Here is a 25,309-nt window from a genome sequence, read left to right on the forward strand (position 1 = left end):
ACCATCAATATTCTAGAGGAGAAGACAGGCAGCAGTCTCTTTGACCTCAGCCACAGCAACTTCTTACTAGACATGTCTCTGGAGGCAAGGGAAACAAAAGCAAAAATGAACTATTGGGGACTCATCAAGATAAAAAGCTTCTCCTCAATGAAGGAAACAATCAACAAAACTAGAAGGCAACAGATGGAATGGGAGAAGATATTTCCAAATGACATATCAGATAAAGGATTAGTATCCAAAATCTGTAAGATCTTATCAAACTCAATAACCACAAACTAAATAATCCAGTGAAGAAATGGGCAGGAGACATGAATAGACTCTTTTCCAAAGAAGACATCCAGATACATGAAAAGGTACTTAACATCACTCATCATCAGGGAAATAGAAATCAAAACCACAATGAGATATCACATCTCACCCATCAGAATGGCTAAAATTAACAACTCAGGAAACAACAGATGTTGACGAGGCTGCAGAGAAAGGGGAACACTCTTGCACTGGTGGTGGGATTGCAAACTGGAGCAGCTGCTCTGGAAAACAGTATGGAGATTCTGCAAAAAATTAAAAATAGAGCCTACCTTACATCCCAGCAATTGCACTACTAAGTGTTTATCCAGAGGATACCAAAATGCTGATTCAGTGGGGCACATGCACCCCGTTTTTAATGGCAGTGATATCAACAATACCCAAATTATGGAAAGAACCCAAATGTCCATTGACTGATGACTGGATGAAGAATATGTGGTATACATCTATAATGGAATATTACTCAGCCATAAAAAAGAATGATCTTGCCATTTTCAACCACATGGATAGAACTAGAGTTTATAATGCTAAGCAAAGTAAGTCAATCAGAGAAAGACAAATCCTATATGATTTCACTCGTGTTGAATTAAAAAAGCACGATAGATGAACATAAGAGAAGGGAAGGAAAAATAAGGTAAAAACAGAGATGCAGGCAAACCATAAGTGACTCTTAAATACAGAGATGAAACTGGGGTGCTGAACAGGAGTTGTATGGGGGGATAGGCTAAATGGGTGATGGGCATTAAGGAGGGTGGGAGGGCACTTGTTGGGATGAACACTGGGTGTTATATGTAAGTTATGAATCACTAAATTCTATACCTGAAACTAATAGAACACTATATGTTAACTAACTTGAGTTTAAATAAATAAATAAAAATAAATAAATAAATAAATAAATAAATAAGATATTAAGCCCAGGTTAAAAAAAATAAAACTTATAGTTCTGAAAGTGTTGATGGTGATGATTTATTTGACCAGTATTCTCATTAATTTTAAAAAGTAGATTTTTGGCTTTCTTCAATGTGTCATTGAATTTAGTTTTTTTTTTTTTTTTTGAGTGTTGCTTTGGATGACCTGAATATTATCATCATTTTAAAATTTCTAGTTACCTTTTAAATATTTTCCTGTGTATGTTTTTAAATCTCCAGTCATTTTGCTTAAGCAATGAGTCATTTCTCTTAAGCAATATGTAGTTTGATTTTACTTTTGAAACCAATATGAAATTTCCCCCCATGTTTGTATTTAAATTTCAGCTAGTTAACATACAGTGCAATATGAGTTTCAGGTGTAGAATTTAGTGATTCATCACTTACATATAGCACCCAGTTTTCATCACAAGTGCCCTTCTTAAATATTTTTGTTCATTTGTCTATGAACAGGGAATTTGAGCTATTTGTTTATTAAAATAAATAGGGTTGATATATATTATTTCTGCTTTCTGTTCAAGAATTCCTTGTAGTTATATGGATAATGCTTACTTGTTTTGATTTTTCCTTCCTTCCAGAGATTATAAAAATACATTTTTTTAAAGTTTCTTTATTTGAGAAAGAGAGAGGGAGAGAGCCAGAGAGAGAGAGAGGGAGAGAATCCCAAGCAGGCTTCATGCTGTTGGTGCAGAGCCTGACATGGGGCTTGATCCCACTTACCTTGAGATCATGACCTGAGCCGAAATCAAGAGTCACTTAATCCACTGAGCCACCCAGGCACCCCCAAAGATACAAATTTTTAAATAAAAATATTTATGTTTAATTTTAATGGTAATATTTGTTCACATAATAGAGTCAAACAATACAAAAATGTATAAGAAAAATGAGACTTTCTTCTCTTTACTTTCCCCCCACTCATATCAAAGTGATACCCATGTTGATAATTGAATGTGTATCCTATCATAAAGTGTTTTATTTGCATACAAACTCCATTCAATCACAGAGCTTTTTTCCCCAATCAAAAAATGGGACTCTTTTTTCTTCTGCTTAACAAAATATTGTGCCCTTCATTTCATTACAACATATAGATCAAGGTTTTCAATGGACATTTATTTATCAACTTCATTTTTTTAAGTATAGATAGGTTTTACTTCTTCCTTACTACAAACAATGATTAATATATGTTCCTTGTGAATATTTAATTGTTTTTTGGTCTTAGTGGTATTGTAGGATTTTGTAAGATTGTTAGGTCTTAATGTACATACATTAAAAAGTGATAGAAATCGCCAAGTTGTCCTCTGAAAGGTTTTATCAATTTATTTTACCCTCAAATGTGTATTTTTTAAAGTTTATTTATTTATTTTGAGAGAGAGGGAGAGATAATCCCAAGCAGGCTCCACACTATCAGCACACATCCCAATGCAGGGCTAGATCTCAGGGATCATGAAATCATGACCTGAGCCAAAGTCAAGAGTGGGACACTTAACTGACTGAGCTACCCAGGTGACCCTCCCCTCTAGTATGTATTAATTTTCCCTTTTCTATCACTGTTCTCCACACTGAAATAATATAAACCTTTAATATTTCTGTCAAATTTGACCCAAATTTAATTTTGTTGCTTTACTTATCCTTGAAAAACATGAATGAGTTCTATATATTTAAGAAATATTGGGTACAACTTTGTGTCAGGTACTGAGTGTGGACTTAACACTGTACAGTTACTGATTATATATACATATTTTTGTGGGTCATATTTGTTCATGTCCTTGAACATTTATGTATACTAACTTTTATTTTTTTTTAATTATTTGTTGTAGATATTGACCTTTGTGCTTTCTGTATATGTTATAAATAATTTTTCCCAGTTTATTATTTAAATTTTTATTTTTATGGTGTCTTTGAAGAATGTGTATTAATTTTTCTTTTTGTCTCCTTGGTTTCATGATAGACTTAGAAATACTATCTCAAATTCAAGATTTTATATATATAAACATATGTATACAAATTATAATTATCCTAAAATTTGTTGTTGCCTTAAGAGCTTTTTTCTTTATAGAATTTGTTTTTTTTTAAACTTTATTTACATTCCTTGTGTGTGTGTGTGTGTGTGTGTGTGTGTGTGTGTTGTATCAGTTATTGTTAGTTTTGGTTACATTTAACAGGAAATATTCTTGTAATACTGGCTTTAACAATTTGGAAATTTCTTTCCCACATAAACAATTCTAAAACTATGTAGTCAAAGGTTTGGTGGTTTCACAGTAAATAAGGAGCCAAGCTATATTTTGTTACTTTTTCTACCTTATCATCTGCCTCATATCTGCATTCTAGCAAGGTAGATAAAAGTGACTTAAAAAGAATACTGTGGGGTTTTTTTTAGTGAGAGTTCTTGAATTTCCTACATACACTTCCAACTACATTTCATTTTCTAAATTAAAAATTAGTCATGTGGATATTTTTGGGTAAAGGAGGCTGAGAAATATGTTAGTTTAGCTGGCTGTCATATACTCAAGCTAAAAATCAGGACTTTGTTACTAAAGGAGAGAGTAGTAATGGATTATGCATGTATTCTCATATAGTGTAAGATGAAGATTTATTATTAACTTCTTCTGTATAGTTAGCCGACTATTTTAATACCCTTTATTGAATACTTTCTTAACTGACACAAAAGGAAACTGATTTAATAGATCTGTAGATTTATTTCATGATTCACTATTCAGTTACATTGACCTACTTGTATATTCTTGTCCTGGTTCAAAAAGGACAAATTTGAGACTTCTGGTAAATTTGGTGTCAGTAGAATACCTTGATCTTAATTTTACCTAGGTTTCTATTTTTTCTTGACCGTTGTGCATTTACTCTTTTGAATAAACTTAAATTAGCTTAAGTGCCACCAAGCAATGTATTGCGATTTTAACTACTTTTATTGATTTATCATTCTAGTTTATATTTAAAAAATCTTTGCCTTGACTTTTGTAATTTTAGTTCTAATTGCTTGTTTTTAAAACACTATTGTGATTTGAAGGTAATATTTTCTATCATATTTTCTAAATGGATATTACAGATCTGAAGAATAATTGACATTTGACTACTTGTCTGATCCTGCTACTGTACTGAACTCTATCAATTCTAATATTTGATTATCTTCAAAAATTTAGATGGAAAATCTTATCAATTGTAAATAATTATCATTAGTGTCCTTATATTATTTCCTCATTTTTTTTGGTCATTTTGCATCAGTTAAGATCTCTTGGATAATGTTAAATAAATAGTTAGTGGGGAGGAACTATTATTTGTTTTCAACTTTAATGGGAATACTTATAATGTTTCATATTGATTTTAATATTTGCCCAATGCAAATTTCCTTTTATTCATTACTCATTAAGAATGGAAAAATATTTTCTTTGCAGATCAACTGAGATTTTCATAAGACTTTTATAATCAATTAATATATTGTTCTAAATATCAAGTCATCCCTGAAACTCAAATAAACAATTTAACTTTACACCTAAAGGAGCTATAAAAGAAACAAACAAAACCCAAAACAAGTAGAAGAAAGAAATGTGAATATCAGAGCAAAAATAGGTGACATAGAGACTAAAACAATTAGAAAAATATCAATAAAACTAAGAGCTGGCTCTTTGAAAAGATTAAAAAAGTTGATAAACCCTTAGCCAGACTCATTAAGAAAAAAAAAGAGAAAAGGCCCAAGTAAATAAAATCAAACTGAGACAGGAAATTAACAACTGGTATCGCAGAAATATAAAGAATTGCAAGAGATTATTATGAAAACTTACATGCCAACAAATTTTACAGCATAGAAGAAATGGATAAATTCCTAGAAATATACAGTCTTCCAAAACTGAATCAGGAAAAAATAGAAAATCTGAACAGACTGATTACAAGTAATGAAATTGAATTCATAATAAAAAAAATTCCAAAAAATTAAAGTCCAAGACCAGATAGATAGATGGACAGGTGAATTCTATTCAAATATTTAAAGGAGAGTTAATACATATTCTCAAACTATTCCAGAAAATAAAAGAGGAAAGAAAGCTTTCAAATATATTCTACAACACTAGCGTTATAATGATACCAAAACCTAAGACCATAAAAAAAACTATAGGCCAATATCTCTCATGAACACAGATGCAAAAATTGTCAGCAAAATATTAGCAAACCACATACAATAACACATTAAAAAGCTCATTCACCACAACCAAATGGGATTTATTCTGGGATACAAAGATGGTTCAGTATTTGCAAACCAAATGAAAGATAAAAATTATATGATCATCTCAGATGCAGAAAAAAATGGACAGAATTTAACCTGCTTTCATGATAAAAGCTCTGAACAAAGGGAGTTTAGAGGGAACACTGGTTAGCATAACAAAGGCCATATATGAAAAAAAGCTAATATCATAATGGTGAGAAGCAGAGCTTTTCCGCTAAGATCAGGAATAAGACAAGGATGTCCACTCCAGCTTTTATGCAGCATGGTACTGGAAATAGCCACAGCAATCAGATAAGGAAAAGAAATGCAAAACATCCCTATTGGTAAAGAAGAATTTAAACTCTCACTATTTGCAGATGACATAGTATACATAGAAAACTCTAAAGCCTCCACCAAAATCTACTAGAACTGATTTATGAATTCAGTAAAGTTGCAAGATACAAAATTAATACTTAGAAACTGGCAGCATTTCTACACACCAATAACAAAGTAGTAGAATGAGAAATTAAGAAAACACAACTTACAATTGCACCAAAAATAATAAAATATCTAAAAGTAAACTTAACCAAAGAGGTGAAAGACCTGTACTCAAACACCGAAGACAAAAACAAAAAAACAAAAAAAACAAAAAACAAACAAACAAAAACCCACATTGGTGAAAGATATTGAAGAGGACATGAACAAACAGATATTTCATGTTTATGGGTTGGAAAATTTAATATCATTAAAATGCCATATAGGCCAAAATGGGGAGACAGGAAGATGGTGGTGGAGTAGGAGGACCTGAGGCTTACCTTGTTCCATTACTACAACTAGATGACTATCAACTCATCCTAAAAACCCAAGAAATTGTCCTGAAGATTGACAGAATAAACACCACAACTAAAGAGAAAGAAGGGGCCACATTAAAGAAAGTAGAAAATGTGAAGATATGGTTTAGAGGAGAAACAGATCCTGGCTGCTGTGAAGGGGAGGGATCCATGGTTGCAGAAAAGGGTGAGAGGGAGAGCACACTGGAGAATGCACGAGGAGAATATTTCCCCATAGCCATTGGCTTGGATAATGAGAGGGGCTGAATTTTGTTGAATTCTTGAAACCAGTAGGGCTTAAAGCCTGGAGTTGTTAAGGTCAGCAGGTTTAGCAGAAATAGAGCCTGGAGGGCACTGTGCTGCTCCTGGAGAGAAGGTAGGCAAACAACTGCAGGGCATACAGCTTGGAAACCCTGGTCTAAGAGTGCCTGGGGAACATAGAGAGATGATTGTTTTCTCAGAGCATGTTTCTAAAAGGCAGGTCACAGAGACATCTCTCTGGCAACAAAGGACCTGGCCTGCACCACTTCCCTCCCCCACCCCTCTGCATAAATACAGAGGCACCTGTGGGAAGCAGTACAGTAAAGGCACTGGCTGCCTAACTTGCTTACACCAAGCCTCTCCCCTGCACTCTGGTGGAGCTCCTCAGTCATGCTTACCTCAGTCTCAGTGTGGCAGGCCTCTCCTCCACAAGACCAGCACAAACACCTGCCCACACCATATCTCCTGACCAGAGAATTTTGCAGGGCTTCAGTGCCAGTGGAGGTAGTGACGGGTCTCATTTCACAAGAAGACCAGAATACATCTAGTTGAAACTCACCACATTCAGGCCAGGGACCAAAAACTGCCCATTAGCAAGCAAGGAGAACCTCTGAAGAAGGCTTGCCTGAAGGATAGAGCAGTCAGAACAGAACAGCAGACTGCATGCAGCACATGCCAGAGGGCAGTGTGGAGCTCTACTCCCCAGTACTGGGGTGCACAGAGTGGGAGTTTGAATCTCAGCCAAGCGCCAGGGCATGGGAGTTGGTGGAGCGGGACAAACTGCCTCGTTTGCACCCATGGCACAGGGAGGATAGCTCGAACAGAGTGGTTTGGGATACCTGGTCTGAGGAGGAGGGACTGGGGTGTCACCATTCTTTTCCCCATCACCAACAAGGTGGGACTTCAGCGAAGGGATAGCAAGGGCCCACAGTAGAGGCAGGACCCGCCTGCACCAAACCATACCCCTCCCCACCTGGTAATGGCTTATCTACTGGAGCGGGATTGATGATGATGAACCAGCCAGCCCCTCCTCCAGACCAGTGCTGTTGCATTGACTGGTTTAATTCTTGGACAATTCTTATTATATAGATCTAGTCTTCCTTCCTTTCCTCCTTATCTCTTCCCTCCTCTAGTCAGGTTACTCTGGTTGTTGTTTTGTTTAAGCAGACATATTTAATCCATTCTCTTGATACATGTTCCATACCTCCTTCTTTATTCTCCTTTCTCTCTCTCTCTGGATTAAGCCATATAGTTTCTCTGGTCAACTTTTATCCTTTTTTTCCTCCTGTCCCCCTCCCCACACCCCCCCCATCCCCCGTCATCTCTCTTTGTATGGGATAAGGCCGCTTTCATCAACACTGCCTCCACCCTGTTGTTTACTTGTAGCTGCTGTTTCTGGTTGTGTGTGTGTGTGTGTGTGTGTGTGTGTGTGTTTATTTTCTGCTTGATTTTGTTTGTTTGTTTTCCTTTCCAGGGCTACTTCAATGAACAAATCAAAAGACACCTGGTGGAGGGTCCGAAACATCACTACCAGTAAGGAGATAAAAAAAAAATCACAGTCACAACAACAGAGAGCAAGTAACTCTCTAAAAAGCACCTCCTGAAGGGCCAGGCCCTGGACAATGTATGACCCTTCTTTAATACAGTAGTGCTCACAGGTGCAGGACACATAACAAGCTTTTAAAACACATAAGGGACAGAAAACTAGCAAAAATGATGATACAGAAGATCCTCCTCAAAAGAAATTCCTGGAAGAAATGACAGCTAAAGAATTGCTCCAAACAGATATAAAAAATATAACTGAATGATAATTTAGAATAATACTCAAGATTAATCGCTGGGCTTAAAAAAAGCATAGAAGATAGCAGAGAATCTATTGCTGCAGAGATCAAGGAATTAAAAATAATCAGGATGAATTTAAAAATGCTGTAAATGAGGTGCAAAATAAACTAGAGGTGGTGACAGCCAGAATTGAAGAGGTAGAGGGGAGAATAGGTGAAATAGAATATAAAAGTATGGAAAAAGATGAAGCTGAGAAAAAGATAAAAAAATTCTGGACCATGAGGGGAGAATTAGAGAACTAAGTGTCTCAATGAATCAGAACAATATCCGTATCACAGGAGTTCCAGAAGAAGAAGAAGAAGAGAGAAAGGGGTCGAAGGTGTGCTTGAACAAATCATAGCTGAGAACCTCCCCAATCTGGGGAAGGAAACAAACAGACATTGAAATCTAGGAGGCACAGAGGACTCCCTTCAGACTGAAATCAATCTTCTGCATGACATATCATAGTGAAACTGGCAAAATACAAGGATAAAGAGAGAATTCTGAAAACAGCCAGGAATAAATGGGACTAAACCTACAAGGGTAGACACATAAGTTTAGCAGCACCCTATCTACTGACACTTGGCAGGCCAGAAAGGAGTGGCAGAAAAATTTCAATGTGCTGAATAGGAAAAATAAACAGCCAAGAATCCTTTATTCAACAAGCCTCTCATTCAGAATAGAAGGAGAGATAAAGGCTTTCCCAGAAAAACAAACAAACAAACAAAAAACTGAAGGAATTCATCACCACTAAACAAGCCCTACAAGAGATTCAAAGGGGGACTCTGTGAGTATTGTGAAGACCACAAAGGACCAGAGACATCAGTACAAGCATGAAACCTACAGATAACACAGAGACTCTAAATCCATATCTTTCAATAATAACACTGAATGTAAACAGACTAAGTGCTCCAATCAAAAGACATAGGGGATCAGGATGGATAAAAAGACCAGACCCATCTATTTGCTGTCTACAAGAGACCCATTTTAGATCTGAGGACACTTTCAGATTGAAAGTGAGGGGAAGGAGAAACATCTATCATGCTATTGAGAGTCAAAACAAAGCTGGAGAGGCCATACTTATATCAGACAAACTAGATTTTAAACTAAAGACTATAACAAAAGATTAAGAAGAGCATTATATAATAATTACGGGGTCTATCCAACAAGAAGAGCTAACAATTATAAAGGTTTATGCACTGAATTTAGAAGCACCCAAATATATAAAACAATCACAAACGTAAGCAACCTTATTGGTAAGCATGTGATAATTGCAGGGGACTTTAATACTCCACTTATAACAATCATCTAGACAGAAAATCAATAAATAAACAATGGCCCTGAATGATACACTGGACCAGATGGACTTGATGGGTATATTTAGAACTTTTCATGCAAAAGCAGCAGAATATATATTCTTCTTGAGTGCACATGGAACATTCTCCTAGATAGATCACATACTGGTTCACAAATAGCCCTCAGTGAATACAAAAGATTTGAGATCATACCATGCACACTTTCACACCTCAATGCTATGAAACTTAAAATCAAAGTTTGGAAAACCTCCAAATGCATGGAGTTTAAAAAACATCTACTAAAGAATGATTTGGTCAGCAGGCAATTAAAGGGAAAATTAAAAAATATATGGAAACAAATGAAGATGAAAACACAACAATCCAACTTTTTGGGATGCAGCAAAGGCAGTCCTAAGAGGAAAATACATTGCAATCCAGGCCTATCTCAAGAAACAAGAAAAATTCCATATACAAAATCTAACAGCACACCTAAAGGAAATAGAAGCAGAACAACAAACACACCCCAAACCCAGCAGAAGTAAAGAAAGAATAAAGATCAGAGCAGAAATAAACAATACAGGATCCAAAAAAACCCACAGTAGAACAGATCAATGAAACTAAGAGTTGGTTTTTTGAAAAATTAAAATTGATAACCCCCTAGCATAACTTCTCAAAAAGAAAAGAGAGAGGACCCAAATAGGTAAAATAATGAATGAAAGTGGATTTATCACAACAAATCCCTCAGAAATACAAGCAATTATCAGAGAATATTATGAAAAATTATACGCCAACAAACAGGACAACCTGGAAGAAATGGACAAATTCCTAAACACTCACACACTACCAAAACTCAAACAGGAAGAAATAGAAAATTTGAACACACCCATAATTAGTGAAGACATTGAATCAGTTATCAAAAATCTCCCTACAAACAAGAGTCATAGACTAGATGGCATCCCTGGGGAATTCTACCAGACATTTAAAGCAGAGTTAATACCTATTCTTCTCAAGCTGTTCCAAAAAATAGAAATGGAAGGAAAGTTTCTGGACTCATTCTATGAAGGCAGCATTACCTTGATTACTAAACCAACCCCACAAAAAAGGAGAACTACAGGCCAATATCTCTGATAAACATAGATGAAAAAATTCTCAACAAGATACTAGCAAATCAAATTCAACAGCATATAAAAAGAATTATTCACCATGATCAAGTGGGATTCATTACTGGGCTGCAGGGCTGGTTCAGTATTCACAAATGAATCAATGTGATACATCACATTAATAAAGGATGAGAACCATATGACCCTGTCAATAGATGCAGAAAAAGCATTTGACAAAATACAACATCGTTTCTTAATAAAAACCCTCAAGAAAGTTGGGACAGAAGGAACATACTTGAACATCATAAAGCCATATATCAAAATCCCAAAGCTAATATTATCCTCAGTGGGGAAAACTGAGAGCTTTCCCCCTGAGATAGGGACATGACAGAGATGTTCACTCTCACCACTGTTGTTTAACATGTGTTGGAATTCCTACTCTCAGCAATAAGACAAGAAAATAAAATCAAAGGCAGCAAAATTGGCAACCTTTCACTTTTCGCAGACGACATGATACTCTACGTGGAAAACCTGAACAACTCCACCAAAAGACTCCTAGAACTGATACATGAATTCAGCAGAGTCACAGGGTACAAAATCAATATACAGAAATAGGTTGCATTTTTATACACCAATAATGAAGCAACAGAAAGAGAAATAAAGAATCTTATCCCATTTACAATTGCACCAAGAACCGTAAAATACCTAGAAATAAACCTAACCAAAGATGTAAAAGATCTGTATGCTGAAAACTATAGAAAGTTTATGAAGGAAATTGAAGAAGACACAAAGAAATGGAAAAACATTTCATAGTCATGGATTGGAAGAATAAATATTGTTAAAATTTCAATATCACCCAAAGCAATCTACACAGTCCATGCAAAACCAATCAAAATTGCACTAGCATTCTTCTCAAAGCTAGAACAAACAATCCTAAAATTTGTATGGAACCACAAACGACCCCAAATATCCAAAGTAATATTGAAGAAGAAAACTAAAGTGGGAGGCAACACAATCCTAGACTTCAGCCTCTATAATAAAACTGTAATCATCAAGACAGAATGGTATTGGCACAAAAACAGACACATAGATCAATGGAATAGAATAGAGAATGTAGAATTGGACCCACAAATGTATGACCAGCTAATCTTTGACAAAGCAGGAAAGAGGATCCAATGGAAAAAAGACAGTCTCTTTAGCAAATGGTGCTGGGAGAACTGGACAGCAACATGCAGAAGAATGAACCTAGACCACTTTCTTACAGCATACACAAAAATAAACTCAAAATAGATTAAAGACCTAAATGTTAGATAGGAAACCATCAAAACCCAAGAGGAGAAATCAGGAAACACCCTCTTTGACCTCAGCCACAGCAATTTCTTGCTTGACATGTCTCCAAAGGCAAAGGAATTAAAAGCACAAGTGAGCTATTGGTACCTCATTAAGATAAAAGGCTTCTGCAAGGCAAAAGAAACAATCAACAAAACTGAAAGGCAACCAACGGAATGGGACAAGGTATTTGCAAATGACATATGTCAGATAAAGGGTTAGTGTCCAAAATCTATTAAGAACTTACCAAAATCAACACTCAAAAAACAAATAATCCAGTGAAGAAATGGGCAGAAGACATGAATAGACACTTTTCCAAAGAAGACATCCAGATGCCAACAGACATATGAAAAGATGCTCGATGTCACTCACAATCAGGGAAATAAAAATCAAAGCCACACTGAGATATCACCTCCCACCAGTCAGAGTGGCTAAAATGAACAACTCAGGAAACTACAGATGCTGACAAGGATGTGGAGAAACTGGTGATGGGAATGCAAACTGATGCAGCCACTCTGGAAAACAGTGTGGATGTTCCTAAAAAAAATAAAAATAGAACTACCCTAAGACCCAGTAATAGCACTGATAGGAATTTATCCAAAGGATACAGAAGTGCTGATGCATAGGGGCACGTGTACCCCAATGTTTATAGCAGTGCTTTCAACAATAGCCAAATTATGCAAAGAGCATAAATGTCCATCAACACATGAATGGATAAAGAAGATGTGGTTTATATATTCAATGGAATACCACTTGGCAATGAGAAAGAATGAAATCCTGTCATTTGCAGCAAAGTGGATAGAACTGGAAGGTATTATGCTGAGTGAAATAAGTCAGTCAGAGAAGGAAAACATATATGTTTTCACTCATATGTGGATTTTGAGAAACTGAACAGAAGACCATGGGGAAAAGGAAGGGGAAAAATAGATATAAACAGAGATGGAGGGAGGCCAACCACAAGAGACTCTTAAATACAGAGAACAAACTAAAGGTGGATGGGGGTGGGAGAGAAGGAAACTGGGTGATGGGGATTGAGGAGGGCAATTGTTGGGATGAGCACTGGGTGTTGCATGTAAGCCAATTTGACAATAAATTATATTCATAAAAAACAATATCGGAAAGAGGCTTGATGCAATGAACTGGAGGCTGGAAGAAGCAGAGTAATAAATTAGTTACAACAGAAGATAAAATATTAGAAAATAAGGAAGCTGAACAAAAGGGAGAAAGAATTATGGAACCAAGAAATGACATAGACAACTCAGTAACTCCACTGAACCTAATAACATTTCTTTATAGGAGTACTGGAAGAAGAAGAAGAGAGAAAAGGGGATAGAAAATTTATTTGAGAAAAGAGCAGCTGAAAACTTCCCTTATCTGGGGAAGGAGACAAACATCCTGATCCAGGAGGCCCAGAGAATTCTGATCAAAATCAACAAAAACACACCAACACCAAGACATATTGTAATTACATTTGCAAAATACAGAGATAAAGACAACAGAAGTCAGTAACTTACAATGAAAACCCTTAAGAACAGCAGTAGATAGTTTTTTCAACAGAAACTTGACAAGCTAGAAGGGAGTGGTATGATATATTCAAAGTGCTGACTGAGAAAAATCTGCAGAAAGAATACTCTATCTAGCAAAGCTATCATTAAGAATAGAAGGAGAGGTAAAGAATTTCCTAGACAAACAAAAGTTAAAGCAATCAATCACCACTTAACAAGCTGTACAGGAAATGTTAAAAGGGACTCTTTGAGTGGAAAGGAAAGACCATAAATAGGAATAAGAAAAGTAGAATTACAAAAGCATTAAAATTAAGTATATGTATAAATATTAGTGAAAGGATTCTGGAAATAAAGTAATGTAAGTTATGACACCCTAAACCTAATATATGGGGGAGGGGATAAAGAATGGGTTCAAACTTAATTGTTATCATCAACTTAATATAGACTGTCTTGTTCTTTCATTTGGGATAAATTTATCTGTTTCCTCATTTTGTCTGCCTCTCTGTGCCTGTTTATGTGTTAAGATAGTCAACTGTATCTCCCGCTTTTGAAAGTAACGACTTTATGACGAAGTGGCCCTGGAGTGCCTGGCAGTGCAATGCCTCCCCTTCATCAGAACCTGGCACTTAGGATAGTATCCTATGTGTGTTGCTTATGCCCTGCTGTTGTGTCTGAGTCACTTTTCCTTTTAGTGCAATTGTCTCTCTGACTCTCTGCCTGTTTTGGGCTGTGCTTTCTTTCTGTGATGTTAGGGGAACTCCAAGCAGGCCAGCTCTGAGGGGATGTGCCTGCCAGGGAACTTGGAATGGAGTGGTGGTATTAGCAAAATCTGTGCTGGGTCACTAGTCCTTTGCCGGATCTCCTAAAGTTTTCCTGCATTTGGGGGCTGTGTACTGGGGCTGCCAGAGGCTTGAGGATGGGTATGATGTGCAACAATGGCTGGATGTGCCTGGGTCTGTCATGTATCAGTAGCTGGGGCACAGGGCTGGGCATGGTGTGGTGGCTGGGCCTGGCCTGGCAGCTGGGCATGGCACACAGCAGCAGCTGTGACCTGGCAGTTAGACGTGGTGCATGATGCTAGTGGTGCAGCTAGGTGAGGCACATAATGATAGCTATAGGCAAAGGGCTATGTGTAGTGTACATGCAAGGTACTCTGCAGGGCTAGCAGGCTTTGGAGTGGGCTAGTTCTCAGGAAAACTCATGGGCATAGCACACCACTAGTAGATTCAGTAGCAGGTGTCTGTGCAGCCCCGCTTCTCTAAGATGGCTGTGTTTTCATACTGGGGGTTGGGTACTGGGGGAGGAAAATGGTGCCTTCTAACTCCCTCATTTTTGGAGAAGTCCCCCAACATACTCTGAAATCAGTATGAGGAGACCTATTTCTCACTTGCTCCCCACCATGCACCCGCATTGTGTAAACTGCTGTTTTTATGTTGCCTCTCCATGAAGATTTCTGTTTCTTTCAGTGTTGTGACTGAGCCATCGCTCACCCTCCCCAATTGCCCAATGCTGATACAGCCAGCTTTGAAAGCTCCAGGCTTGATGTATGACTGTTTTTTCACAGAATTCAGCCCCTCTGGTTAAAAAAATTTTTTTTAATGTTTATTTAGTTGAGAGAGAGAGAGAGACAGAGACAGAGACAGTGTGTGAGTCAGGGAGGGGTAGACAGAGAGGGAAACCCAGCCAAAGCAGGCTCCAGGCTCTGAACTGTTAGCACAGAGCCCAATGAAGGTCTTGAACTCGCCAACTGTGAGATAATGACATGAGCTGAATGGATGCTTAACTGACTGAGCCACACAGGTGTCCCAGACGCTCTGGTTTTTATTTTTTTATTTTTTATTTTTTTAATGTTTACTTATTTATTTAATTTATTTATTTATTTATTTATTTATTTATTTATTTTTATTTTAATGTTTATATATATATATTTATTTTTTTCAATATATGAAATTTATTGTCAAATTGGTTTCCAAACAACACCCAGTGCTCATCCCAAAAGGTGCCCTCCTCAATACCCATCAACCACCCTCCCCTCCCCCCCCCCCCCCATCAGCCCTCAGTTTGTTCTCAGTTTTTAAGAGTCTCTCATGCCTTGGCTCTCTCCCACTCTAATCTCTTTTTTTATCCTTCCCCTCCCTCATGGGTTTCTGTTAAGTTTCTCAGGATCCACATAAGAGTGAAACCATATGGTATCTGTCTTTTTCTGTATGGCTTATTTCACTTAGCATCACACTCTCCAGTTCCATCCACATTGCTACAAAGGGCCATATTTCATTCTTTCTCATTGCCAGGTAGTACTCCATTGTGTATATAAACCACAATTTCTTTATCCACACATCAGTTGATGGACATTTAGGCTCTTTCCATAATTTGACTATTGTTGAGAGTGCTGCTATAAACATTGGGGTACAAGTACCCCTATGCATCAGTACTCCTGTATCCCTTGAGTAAATTCCTAGCAGTGCTATTGCTGGGTCATAGGGTAGGTCTATTTTTAATTTTCTGAGGAACCTGCACACTGTTTTCCAGAGTGGCTGCACCAATTTCGATTTCCACCAACAGTGCAAGAGGGTTCCCGTTTCTCCACATCCTCGGCAGCATCTATAGTCTCCTGATTTGTTCATTTTGGCCACTCTGACTGGCAAGAGGTGATATCTGAGTGTGGTTTTGATTTGTATTTCCCTGATGAGGAGCGACGTGGGCATCTTTTCATGTGCCTGTTGGCCACCCGGATGTCTTCTTTAGAGAAGTGTCTATTCATGTTTTCTGCCCATTTCTTCACTGGGTTATTTGTTTTTCGGGTGTGGAGTTTGGTGAGCTTTCTATAGACTTTGGATACTAGCCCTTTGTCCGATATGTCATTTGCAATTCCGTTGGTTACCTTTTAGTTTTGTTGGTTGTTTCCTTTGCTGTCTTTTTATCTTCATAAGGTCCCAGTAATTCATTTTTGCTTTTAATTCCCTTGCCTTTGGGGATGTGTCAAGTAAGAAATTGCTACAGCTGAGGTCAGAGAGGTCTTTTCCTGCTTTCTCCTCTGGGGTTTTGATAGTTTCCTGTCTCACATTCAGGTCCTTTATCCATTTTGAGTTTATTTTTGTGAATGGTGTGAGAAAGTGGTCTGGTTTCAATCTTCTGCATGTTGCTGTCCAGTTCTCCCAGCACCATTTGTTAAAGAGACTGCCTTTTTCCCCATGGATGTTCTTTCCTGCTTTGTCAAAGGTTAGTTGGCCATACTTTTGTGGGTCTAGTTCTGGGGTTTCTATTCTATTCCATTGGTCCATGTGTCTGTTTTTGTGCCAATACCATGCTGTCTTGATGATTACAGCTTTGTAGTTGAGGCTGAAGTCTGGGATTGTGATGCCTCCTGCTTTGGTCGTCTTCTTCAAAATTACTTTGGCTATTAGGAGCCTTTTGTGGTTCCATATGAATTTTAGGAGTGCTTGTTCTAGTTTCGAGAAGAATGCTGGTGCAATTTTGATTGGGATTGCATTGAATGTGTAGATAGCTTTGGGTAGTATTGACATTTTGACAATATTTATTCTTCCAACCCATGAGCACGGAATGTTTTTCCATTTCTTTATATCTTCTTCAATTTCCTTCATAAGCTTTCTATAGTTTTCAGCATACAGATCTTTTACATCTTTGGTTAGATTTATTCCTAGGTATTTTATGTTTCTTGGTGCAATTGTGAATGGGATCAGTTTCTTTATTTGTCTTTCTGTTGCTTCATTGTTAGTGTATAAGAATGCAACTGATTTCTGTACATTGATTTTGTATACTGCAACTTTGCTGAATTCATGTATCAGTTCTAGCAGACTTTTGGTGGAGTCTATTGGATTTTCCATGTATAATATGTCATCTACAAAAAGTGAAAGCTTAACTTCATCTTTGCCAATTTTGATGCCTTTGATATCCTTTTGTTGTCTGATTGCTGATGCTAGAACTTCCAACACTATGTTAAACAACAGCGGTGAGAGTGGGCATCCCTGTCGTGCTCCTGATCTCAGGGAAAAAGCTCTGTTTTTCCCCATTGAGGATGATGTTAGCTGTGGGCTTTCCATAAATGGCTTTTATGATCTTTAAGTATGTTCCTTCTATCCCGACTTTCTCCAGGGTTTTTATTAAGAAAGTTGCTGAATTTTGTCAAATGCCTTTTCTGCATTGATTGACAGGATAATATGGTTCTTATCTTTTCTTTTATTAATGTGATGTATCACGTTGATTGATTTGCGAATGTTGAACCAGCCCTGCATCCGAGGAATGAATCCCACTTGATCATGGTGAATACTTCTTTTTATAGGTTGTTGAATTCGATTTGCTAGTATCTTATTGAGAATTTTTGCCTCCATATTCATCAGGGATATTGGCCTGTAGTTCTCTTTGTTTACTGGGTCTCTGTCTGGTTTAGGAATCAAAGTAATACTGGCTTCATAGAATGAGTCTGGAAGTTTTCCTTCCCTTTCTATTTCTTGGAATAGCTTGAGAAGGATAGGTATTATCTCTGCTTTAAACGTCTGGTAGAACTCCCCTGGGAAGCCATCTGGTCCTGGACTCTTATTTGTTGGGAGATTTTTGACGACTGATTCAATTTCTTCGTTGGTTATGGGTCTGTTCAAGCTTTCTATTTCCTCCTGATTGAGTTTTGGAAGAGTGTGGGTGTTTAGGAATTTGTCCATTTCTTCCAGGTTGTCCAGTTTGTTGGCATATAATTTTTCATAGTATTCCCTGATAATTGCTTGTATCTCTGAGGGATTGGTTGTAATAATTCCATTTTCATTCATGATTTTATCTATTTGGGTCATCTCCCTTTTCTTTTTGAGAAGCCTGGCTAGAGGTTTATCTATTTTGTTTATTTTTTCAAAAAACCAACTCTTGGTTTCATTGATCTGCTCTACGGTTTTTTTAGATTCTATATTGTTTATTTCTGCTCTGATCTTTATTATTTTTCTTCCTCTTCTGGGTTTAGGGTGTCTGTGCTGTTATGCTTCTATTTCCTTTAGGTGTTCTGTTAGATTTTGTACTTGGGATTTTTCTTGTTTCTTGAGATAGGCCTGGATTGCAATGTATTTTCCTCTCAGGACTGCCTTCGCTGCATCCCAAAGCGTTTGGATTGTTGTATTTTCATTTTCATTTGTTTCCATATATTTTTTAATTTCTCCTCTAATTTCCTGGTTGACCCACTCATTCTTTAGTAGGGTGTTCTTTAACCTCCATGCTTTTGGAGGTTTTCCAGACTTTTTCCTGTGGTTGATTTCATAGCATTGTGGTCTGAAAGTACGCATGGTATAATTTCAATTCTTGTATACTTATGAAGGGCTGTTTTGTGACCCAGTATGTGATCTATCTTGGAGAATGTTCCATGTGCACTCAAGAAGAAAGTATATTCTGTTGCTTTGGGATGCAGAGTTCTAAATATATCTGTCAAGTCCATCTGATCCAATGTATCATTCAGGGCCCTTGTTTCTTTATTGACCATGTGTCTAGATGATCTATCCATTTCTGCAAGGGGAGTGTTAAAGTCCCCTGCAATTACCACATTCTTATCAATAAGGTTGCTTATGTTTGTGAGTAATTGTTTTATATATTTGGGGGCTCCGGTATTCGGCGCATAGACATTTATAATTGTTAGCTCTTCCTGATGGATAGACCCTGTAATTATTATATAATGCCTTTCTTCATCTCTTGTTACAACCTTTAATTTAAAGTCTAGTTTGTCTGATATAAGTATGGCTACTCCAGCTTTCTTTTGACTTCCAGTGGCATGATAAATAGTTCTCCATCCCCTCACTCTCAATCTGAAGGTGTCCTCAGATTTAAAATGAGTCTCTTGTAGACAGCAAATAGATGGGTCTTGTTTTTTTATCCATTCTGATACCCTATATCTTTTGGTTGGCGCATTTAGTCCATTTACATTCAGTGATATTATAGAAAGATATGGGTTTAGAGTCATTGTGATGTCTGTAGGTTTAATGCTTGTAGCGATGTCTCTGGTACTTTGTCTCACAGGATCCCCCTTAGGATCTCTTGTAGGGCTGGTTAGTGGTGACGAATTCCTTCAGTTTTTGTTTGTTTGGGAAGACCTTTATCTCTCCTTCTATTCTAAATAACAGACTTGCTGGATAAAGTATTCTTGGCTGCATAGTTTTTCTGTTCATCACATTGAAGATCTCCTGCCATTCCTTTCTGGCCTGCCAAGTTTCAGTAGAGAGATCGGTCACGAGTCTTATAGGTCTCCCTTTATATGTTAGAGCACGTTTATCTCTAGCTGCTTTCAGAATTTTCTCTTTATCCTTGTATTTTGCCAGTTTCACTATGATATGTTGTGCAGAAGATCGATTCAAGTTACGTCTGAAGGGAGTTCTCTGTACCTCTTGGATTTCAATGCCTTTTTCCTTCCCCAGATCAGGGAAGTTCTCAGCTATTATTTCTTCAAGTACACCTTCAGCACCTTTCCCTCTCTCTTCCTCCTCTGGAATACCAATTATGTGTAGATTATTTCTCTTTAGTGCATCACTTAGTTCTCTAATTTTCCCCTCATACTCCTGGATTTTTTAATCTCTTTTTTTCTCAGTTTCCTCTTTTTCCATAATTTTATCTTCTAGTTCACCTATTCTCTCCTTTGCCTCTTCAATCTGATCCGTGGTTTTCTCCATTTTATTTTGCAGCTCATTAATAGCATTTTTTAGCTCCTCCTGACTGTTCCTTAGTCCCTTGATCTCTGTAGCAATTGATTCTCTGCTGTCCTTTATACAGTTTTCAAACCCAGCGATTAATTTTATGACTATTATTCTAAATACACTTTCTGTTATATTGTTTAAATCGTTTTTTATTAGTTCGTTAGCTGTCGTTATTTCCTGGACTTTTTTTTGAGGGGAATTCTTCTGTTTTGTCATTTTGGATAGTCCCTGGAGTGGTGCGGAACTGCGGGGCACTTCCCCTGTGCTGTCTTGAATAACTTGCGTTGGTGGGTGGGGCCACAGTCAGACCTGATGTCTGTCCCCAGCCCACAGCTGTGGCCACAGTCAGACTGGTGTGTGCCTTCTCTTTCCCTCTCCTAGGGGTGGGATTTACTGTGGGGTGGCGAGGCCCGTCTGGGCTACTTGCACAGTGCCAAGCTTGTGGTGCTGGGGATCTGGCGTATTAGCTGGGGTGGATCAGCAAGGTGCATAGGGGTGGGACGGGTAGGCTCAGCTCACTTTTCTTTGGGAGTTCCTCTTCAGGAGGGGCCCTGTGGCACTGGGAGGGAGTCAGACCCGCTGAAGGGATGGATCCGCAGAAGCACAGCGTTTGGTGTTTGCGCGGTGCAAGCAAGTTCCCTGTCAGGAACTGGTTCCCTTTGGGATTTTGGCTGGGGGATGGGCGAGGGAGATGGCAATGAGGAGCGCCTTTGTTCCCCGCCAAGCTGCGCTCTGTCATCCGGGGCTCAACAACTCTCCCTCCCATTGTCCTCCAGCCGTCCTGCTCTCCAAGCAGAGCTGTTAGCTTATACCCTTCCAGATGTTAAGTCCCGCTTGCTGTCCGAACACACTCTGTCTGGCCACTCCGCTTTTGCAAGCAAGACTTGAGGGCTCTGCTTGCCCAGCGGGCCGCCCCTCCACCCTGGCTCCCTCCTGTCAGTCCGTGTAGCACACTGCCTCTCCGTCCCTCCTACCCTCTTCTGTGGACCTCTCGTCTATGCTTGGCTCTGGAGAATCCATTCTGCTAATCTCTGGTGGTTTTCTGGGTTATTTAGGCAGGTGTGGGTGGAATCTAAGTGATCCGCAGGACTCGGTGACCTCAGCGTCCTCCTACACCGCCATCTTCCCACTCTTCCGCCCCTCTGGTTTTTAAAGTCAAACTTTAAGGGCATTAGTCTTCCCCATGTGAGCTCCCTGGTGCAAGGGCCTGATTTATCTTCAGCGACTCTTATTATCCATATGTTTGTCTGTTTTTAATATCTGTTACTTTTTCTCACATTCATTTTATCTTTCTTCATTATTTAAAAAATGACTTTAAAAAGGTTTCAATTTGTAAATAATTTTAAATTTAAAAAGAGGTTAAAAAACAGTACAAAGAACATCTATATATTCTTCATGTAGAATCATCTATTGTTAACATTTTTCTTGTTTGCTTTTTTGTCTTTATCTTTTGCTCTCTTTTATAAGGCATATTTTGGACTATTTCTGAACTATTTAAGAGTAAGTTGGGTATGTCATAGCCCTTTAAACATCTATTTCCTACGTTTAAGCATGTTGTCTGTGTAGTGACAATACAGTTGATACTTTCAGTAAACTTAAGATCAGTATACTAGTTTTCTCCTAATCTACCATTCACAATCCAATATTTGTCATTTAACCCAATATTATTCTTTATAACATTTTTCCCTTTCATGCAGAATCCAGTTTATTATTAGGTATTTCATGTAGTTGTTATGTTTCTATCCTTCTCTAAACTAGGATATTTCCTTAGGTCTTCTTTGTCTTTTATGACATTATATTCTTTGAAGAATAATGTATCTTTAAAGAAAGGTTCCTCAGTTTGGATATTTCTGATGTTCTTAGGGTATCACATCCAGAGCTACACTGTGTACATCTATCATTAATTTGTGATTTTAATAATGATCAATGGGTCAAACTGTTTTCCTCCATCTTACTATTTTCTCCTTAGCAGATAATAAGTAATCTGTAGGAAGATACATTCAGATCATGCAAATATCCTATTCTCTATCATAATTTCCTAGATTTAGGATGTATTCATAATACATTGCTGAACTAGTCTCTAGTTTGAAGGTTCCAAAATGATTATTTCCCAACTCTAATACCATATCCATGTTTATCCAATTGGTACCTGACATTCTTGAAAGTAAGGGCTTATCCTCACTCATATTTTTTTCCCCTTTTTAAAAATTATTGGAATGAGATCATGGATTCCCATTCTTCCAATGGTTTCATAGCTTATACTATTCTTTTTTAGCTCTAAAATTGTTATGGCATTGGCTAGTGGGATTTTATTCAAGTTAAGTACTATAAACTTATTACACTAGACATTGAGAAATTCCTTGATATTTAGTATGACAAGATGTACCATGCCAATCTCGAACATTTCCTGCACATAGGTAGAATCAGCCATTTTTCCTAGTAGACTTGTTTTTTTTTTAAATGGGAAATGTTACTAGAAACCAACATTTGAAAACTAATGGTGTCCATTGGTGCTGGGGTGTATGTATGTGTGTGTGTGTCTGTGTTTGTGCATATCTGTATTTCTATCTATACATTTATGGTATGTAATTATATGTGTGTATGAATATGTATACATATGTATGAACATGTATATGTAGGTATATATAGGTATAAGTATAGCATCAATGTATTTACTCATTTGCTCAATTTTAGAAGACCCTAAAATTGTTTTAGAATTGTGTAACTGATACCAGTAGAAAAACAAACCAAACCAAAGATTTTATGATTTTATTTCTCTTACCCAAGACTGAGGATATATTACTATATCATGAGTACCTAAATTAGTCCCTTTTTCCCCTTCTTGAGTTGGCTCATTAAAAAAATTTTTTTTTAAGTTTATTTATTTTGAGAGAGAGAGAGAGAGAAAGGGGAGGGGCAGAGACAGTGGGACAGAGGAAGAATCCCAAGCAGGCTCCACAGCATCAGTGCACAGCATTGGGCTCCAATCCATGAACTGCAAGATCATGACCTGAGCAGAAGTTGGATGCTTAACCAACTGAACCATGCAGGCACGCCAAGTTGACTAATTTATTTTTTAGTTTTTTTTTTAACGTTTATTTTTGAGACAGAGAGAGCATGAACGGAGGAAGATTAGAGAGAGAGGGAGACACAGAATCTGAAACAGGCTCCAGGCTCTGAGATGTCAGCACAGAGCCCGACGCTGGGCTCGAAATCAGTGAGATCATGACCTGAACCAAAGTCGGACGTTTAACCAACTGAGCCATCCAGGCACCCCAAAGTTGACTAATTTCTTAAGTTGCCTTCATTTTTAGTACCCTATTCTTATTTTTGTTAATACAATTTGTTTTAGGAATATATAGAAATATTAGCCTACTTCCAAAAATGAAAATATTTAAGAGGGAGAGATTTTTTTCCTGAAGCCACACCCTTGCATCCCCCAATTTATCCCTTCTGTTTTAAGTAAGTTGTTTTCTGGTTTATCATTCTTGTGTTTCATTTTGTAAAGGTAAGTGTCTCTATATTTTTCCCCTTATTTCCTCTTCTTTCTCACATGGATAGGTAAAAAACTAGATATCTACTTTTTTTTACTTTATTTTTCACTTAACATTCTCTCCAAGAAATTCTCCTGTCAAATTCTGGAGAAATTTTCTATTCATTATACAGTTGTATGTACAGCTGTTTGTATCATATTATATATCACTGTTTATGTCATACCATAGTTTATAGTATATTTCTTCAGTTATTCAAACAGTAATCTATGCTTGAACACTTAGGTGGTTTTGAATATTATGCAGTTACAAGTGAAGCTATAAGTAACCTGTGCATATGTGTTTTATTGTTTGGTATCTCTTTATCTTAGGCTAAGTTTATATTAGCTTAAGAAAACTCGAACTGATGTTTAATTTCTATAAATGTTTATGAAATAATAAGAGTATAAAAATACTCATCAAAACTTTTCTCACCATTTTCATATCATATCTTGCATTATGGTATTTTTGGCTTTATCAAAATGAGGGAAAATTCTGCTGTACACTTGTATAAATTTGAAGTTTAGGTACTTCATAATGGATCTGATGGTTTTTTTTCTATTTAATGGCCTAAATGCATTTCTTTTATAGGTTATGATGAATTACCAAATGAAGAGCTTGTGCTTGAGCATCAAGATTTAGTGTCAAAAATCCAAATGCAAGTAGAGAAACAAAAAACTCCTGGAAGAAAAGATTCACTAGTAAGTATTAAAAAAAACCTTGCATATTAATTTAAATTAAACTCATCAGAGGGTTTTTTTCCATTGGTTCATGAAAATGTAGGTCAGCATGTGTTTTGTAGAAATGTTACATGTTGATATAAAGTGTGAATTCCCTGAAGTGCCTGGCTCAGTCAGTTAAGCATCTGACTCTTGATTTCAGCTCAGTTTTGTGGGATTGAGCCCCATGTCAGGCTCCATGCTGTCAGTGCAGAGCCTGCTTGGAATTTTCTCTCTCCCTCTTTCTCTGCCCCTCCCCTGCTCATATACTTGCACATGTTCTCTCTCTCTCAAAATGAATGAATGAATGAATGAATTAATTAATTAATTAAAAAGTGTGAATACCCTAAGATAATTAGAGATCAAAAACAAGATTATTGATTGGAATTTCTGATTAAGACTCTTCCACAGCAATGTGTCATGTACTCAGTACCCACCAAGGGCAATAGTAGGCCAATAATTGCCTCACAAAGGGTATGTACCTTTCAGCCAAACCTGGGAGATTACTGGTCCAAAAGGTCAATGGGTTCTTCAGACCTGTGTCAGTGTCTTTTGCGATAGGTTTCAGTGGGTGTACAGATATATTATTGAGATCAGTAACTCAGAAACCAAATGGGGATCAGAGCAGTTCAAGGAAAAGCAGCTTGAGTGGCCTATTGGAGGTACTCTATAACATCTTGTTGGCTGGGTCTCCATCAAAGGTAACAGCCCTTCTGCTAGCCCCATAAATATGTGCTATGAAACCTCTTTGGGTAGAAAGTATCAGTAGTCAAAGTAGTCCCACCAATATTCAAACTCTT

The 25,309-nt window shown here is 37.4% G+C and overlaps 1 protein-coding gene across 2 annotated transcripts in view; it reads left to right on the plus strand.

Annotated features, from left to right (window-relative positions):
* Positions 1–8,006: 8,006 nt before the first annotated feature.
* The window catches only part of LOC125918685 (coiled-coil domain-containing protein 7-like), a 228,222-nt gene continuing 210,919 nt past the window's right edge, over positions 8,007–25,309 (plus strand). For both annotated transcript variants that reach the window (XM_049624804.1, XM_049624805.1), the window contains exons 1-2: positions 8,007–8,066; positions 24,382–24,491. The gene's annotated coding sequence lies outside the window, so the exon portion shown is untranslated. The remainder of the gene's footprint in view (positions 8,067–24,381; positions 24,492–25,309) is intronic.

The sequence above is a fragment of the Panthera uncia genome, chromosome B4 (genome assembly GCF_023721935.1).
Source record: "Panthera uncia isolate 11264 chromosome B4, Puncia_PCG_1.0, whole genome shotgun sequence".
Taxonomy (NCBI): Eukaryota; Metazoa; Chordata; class Mammalia; order Carnivora; family Felidae; genus Panthera; species Panthera uncia.